Genomic DNA, 4,583 nt, shown 5'->3' with positions numbered 1-4,583 from the left:
AAAAGAAAGACCAAAAAACCCTACATGACAGAGTATTGCCCACAAATAATTGCTGTAGGCTTATCACAATTTATCAAAGTTTCCTGCTATTGTGAGCTTTACAGGCTTGCTTTTTGACTGTTATATGGATCCATGCCTACAATATCAGCAAATGGAACACAGAGATATTAACAGACATATTTTGGATCCCACTCAAAATACACAAAGTGGCATCAAGTTATAACAAATGCTTCAAGGCAAAGCTCTTAAGATCGGATTGGTTGAAAGCCTGGTTTGTACACTTAATGGCCAAAATTGCAATCTGCATGGCAGAGGAAGCAGACACAAACCTCTCCCTTTCCATCATACCCCAAACATATTATGTGAGGTGGTTGCTCCACAGGGAAGCTCAGTATGTGCAGTTCTTCACCTCAAAAGGGGAAATGTGCCTGACTACCTGCATTAGATTCCAGTGCATAGAGCCACTGTAGAAACCTGTTACTGTTACTGTCTAGATTATGGGATGGCTGCTAGAAGACAAGCTGGCTTGCAACAGTCACCCAGGTGTTCCACTTAATTTCTAAAAAGTCCACTTGTAATCCAAACTCAAACTTCAGCCCCCCCCATATATAAATACAACCAAAACCTGACAATGACAAGCTGTATCCAAAAAATTCAGCATTAGTTGGGGTTAATTTCCAAAGGTATGTTGGAAAAGAAAGGTCATCCAAAGTTTTCTAAACCCTGTCTGAGAGGGAACCCCAAGTATCTTATCTAGCAGACCATTCCACAAGAAAGGCATCATCACCAAAGAGGTCAGAGGTGCCATAGAGATCAGATGTACTTTCCAAAAAGAGGGAGATGTAAGTCTCAGATCATCAAGGGCTTAAACTAGCACCTTGAATAGCACTGCAGCTATTGTGAAAAAGTTGCTATATGTGCAAAGATCCCTACTCCAGCCAAGAGGTGGGCCGCTGCATTCTGTACAAGGTGAAGTTTCCAAGTTACTTCGAGGGCAGCCCAACAGAAAGCAGTTATGGCAATCCAACCAAGTGGTTAAATAAGCATGGATCAATGAGGCAAGACTGTCAGGATAGAGAGTGCTTTTAAAGCAGATACAAATGATAGACAGCAATTTCGGCAACAACTCCAACCTGCTTCTCAGACAGCAGACTTTTTGCTTGAGCAGACCAGATCAAGTTAGACCCTATCCTGCCTGAGTACACCAGTCCTGACAAGAAGACACCCATCTTGTCCAGAGACAGTTTCTTCTTCAGGGAGAAAAGCCTCCTCTCAACAGAGCAAACAGACTTCTGAGAGTGCAGCTCATGCCACTAAAATCTATTACCCACAGCACAGCAGAAAGAGTTTTATGTAGGAGGTCAGATTTAAACCTACAATATAAGGATGTTATAGCATTGGGAAAAGTGCAGAAAAGGGCAACTAGAATGATAAAAGGGTTGGAACACTTTCCCTATGAAGAAAGGTTAAAACACTTGGGGCTCTTTAGCTTGGAGAAATGACAGCTGACAGGTGACATGATACTGAGGGAAAGCTGGGGCAGCAGGAGCTGAGAGCTTTGCACCACCTTGGCTGGGGCTGGCTCCTCTTGCAGCATGGTTTAAACCAAGTTGCAAGAGGAGCCAGCCCAGGATAGGCCACTTGGCGGGCTCTGTTCGGCAGTCTGGTTTAAACTGGGCTGCCCAGCATAGCACCAGCAGACCCTGCAGGGAGAGTTCTCTCTGCAGGATCGATTCCTTTGCGGGCTCTGTTGGGCAGTCTGGTTTAAACCAGGCTCCCTAACAGAGCCTGTGGGGAGAATCATCCCCACAGGATCTGCTCCTTTGGGGGTTCTGTTGGGCAGTCCAGTTTAAACTGAGCTCCTCAGCTCCCACCGCCTCAGCTGATTCTCTCTTGCAGCTTGGTTTAAACTGGGAGTCCCTTTAAGCCCCCGTTTTCTGTTCTATCCCTGAACCACCACAAACGGCTTTAAAAGTTCGTGGAAGTGACAGACAGGCAGACTAGGGATGACAGCAACAAATATAGTAGAATAACTTTGCAGCCAGTGAGGAATGTTTCTTTTAATGGAAGAGAAAGAAGAAATATGTTTGAAATACAGCCTCTGTAAAAAATAATAATCACATATTAAATGTTGACATCTTTCTATCATACGGTAATATATTTATATTACAAAGCTGTGATGACATTAAACATGTACAAGAGTGAAGCAATTCCAAGTGGAGTTAATACCAAGGCCAATCCATACCTGTAGATCTTTAACAGTCTCTTAATATATTCTTTGCCATCTCCTTCTCTTTTCTTGTAGGCATCCTACAACCGATGCATCCTGACAGCTGCAGCCCTCTGGAATCAGGCCTGTGAGAAGACAAGATGGCATTAATGCCTAGAAATTCATTACTACCAATTCAAATTAAGAACAAGACTGGCCTTAAGTGAGTCAGACCAGGGGCCAATCTAGTCCAACATTATTACAAATTTAACTACTTTAATAAAACTGAAGTTTTTAAAAAAAAGATGAAGGCAGGAGGAGAAAAAAGTTTCAGGTCAAGATATTAAGGTCTCATCTAGTGAGCATCCTGTGTAGAATACTGGGCAGATATGCAGATTTATAATGTTGCTGATAACAGGTTGTATTATTGGTCTTCTGGGAAAATACAGGGGGGGGGGAGAGAGAGGAGAAATTGAAATCATAAAACAGCAGCTGATCTAAACGACATTAACACCTAGCCTGATGAAGAGTTATGGAGAACCTGAAAGCTTGCACACTGTTTTGTGTTATTCGTGTTGGTCCTAGTAAAGGTTTTTATATGACTAGATTGTGCTTTGGATCAATGCAGCTACTTGCAGCCATTTTCTGCTAATAGGAGACACAGAGTACCCCTTCTCTGCCAACAGGCACACCACAGATTTCAGCACTGGTGTGAGACACTGCAGGTGTGAGAGAAAATGTGTTTACACAAAACTTCTCTGCAGACAGAACACCTGCTTGTCAGGGAGAAGTGTTCTAGCCCAGGAAGGGAGCTACTCTCTTTCTGAGCTTCTGTCTTCTCTTCCTCCTAGCCCATCAAGAACCAGCCTCCTTTTTGGACCAGGACAAAATCTCAGGTTGAGCTTTCATCACTATCCACTATTTATCAGTAGGGCGAGCTCTGAGAGACCACAAGGAAAATATATGCAGGGGTGCCTCAATTTTCCACTCTAGAAAAAAAGGAAAAACAAAGCACTTTATGTCTCCATAAGAAAAAAGTCTGTCTTCAGGTACTGTTGGTAAACATTCCCCTATTTTAACTTCCCATTTTAACAATATAGTAAGTGAAAAATATATGAATTGGCAGGTAAATCAAAACAGGATACCCTTTAGGCTAGCTTTTTTCTTCCTGCAGGAGTCAGGCAAATGCCTCTGGAAGGTTACAAGGAGTGGGCTCAAGAGACGCCCCCCCCCCCCCCCCCCGCTAGTCTTCAGTACTGGCAATCAGTTGTTGTGGTTATTCACTATTATGGCTAATGATCATTTGACAAAGCTTTGGATCTTTTTCATTTTTAAGGGAAAGCAGAAAAACAAACATGAAGAATAAAACGAATAACCAGTGCTCACTGAAATTCAAATCACCAGAAGCAATTCATGTCATTTTCTAGCTAGAAGTCCCAAATACCACAAGCCAGGAAGTTGTTTAGAGAAGCTGTCACAAGTTACAACCAAACCGATACTGTTATAACCCATAGCTATATTTAAATCTGCAACCTGACTTTACACTGTGTGCCTCCTCTCCTCCTTCAAAGTGGCTAGTTAAATCTGTCTACTCAGAACCTGGACACCGTTAAACTAACTTCTTTGTTTAAAAGCCCATCAATCAATTTAACAAACAGGTGCCTGTAAAGAAATGTGAACCTCTCACCAATACAAAATACAAAGAACACATAAAAAAATCCAAGATACTGTAATTTCACTGCTTCTAAAAGGAATTCATGATCCTTGCTGCCGGAGAGGGTTTAACATGCATTTAGTCAACCCTGTTTCCTGAGGAGTTGAATTACAATCCCTGATACAATTACGATGTTGCAAAAACTATAGCACCAGGAGCAAAGCAACAATCTAGACTAAAGGGGAGGGGGAGATAGAGTCTCTCTCCCCCCCCCCCCCCCACTCCTTTAAAAAAAAAGTCACAGTTTTGGAGAGGTGCAAAAATGTTTGCAAAGATTTAAAGATGACATTATCTTTCTCTCTTTTGCACATTTCCCTGCGCCTGTTCTCAGTCTATTTGCCTGGTCAGCTGCTGCTTTGGAGGCAGGGAACATACTCCTACCGCCTTGCCATGCTGCACTTGCAATTTCATCCCCTTCCAGTTCTTCTGCCCCATCCAATTATAACTGCTCATAGCTACTCATTTTTATTTGTTTAGCACCATCAAATTGCTTTACAGAGTACAAGACAACCAGTCTGTGTCCCAAAGAACATCCCTGTCCACATTCTGCCCCAATTTGCCAGGTGAACTGGAGCAAATTCAGTTCCAGGTAGGTTTGCCAACTTCAAAATGGGATATTCCTGGGAATTTTTTTTTGGGGGGGGGGGGCGTGGGGGGGGG

The 4,583-nt window shown here is 42.8% G+C and overlaps 1 protein-coding gene across 2 annotated transcripts in view; it reads right to left on the bottom strand.

Moving 5' to 3' along the window:
- ZHX3 (zinc fingers and homeoboxes 3) overlaps window positions 1-4,583 on the bottom strand; it is a 59,611-nt gene that overhangs the window by 26,453 nt on the left and 28,575 nt on the right. For both annotated transcript variants that reach the window (XM_015410480.1, XM_015410472.1), the window contains exon 2: window positions 2,246-2,355. The gene's annotated coding sequence lies outside the window, so the exon portion shown is untranslated. The remainder of the gene's footprint in view (window positions 1-2,245; window positions 2,356-4,583) is intronic.

The sequence above is a fragment of the Gekko japonicus genome, unplaced genomic scaffold, assembly GCF_001447785.1.
Source record: "Gekko japonicus isolate JY-2015 unplaced genomic scaffold, Gekko_japonicus_V1.1 scaffold200, whole genome shotgun sequence".
In the NCBI taxonomy this organism is placed as follows: domain Eukaryota; kingdom Metazoa; phylum Chordata; class Lepidosauria; order Squamata; family Gekkonidae; genus Gekko; species Gekko japonicus.
The sequence above is the reverse complement of the archived record's forward strand: the minus strand, read 5'-3'. Positions and strand labels throughout refer to the sequence as shown.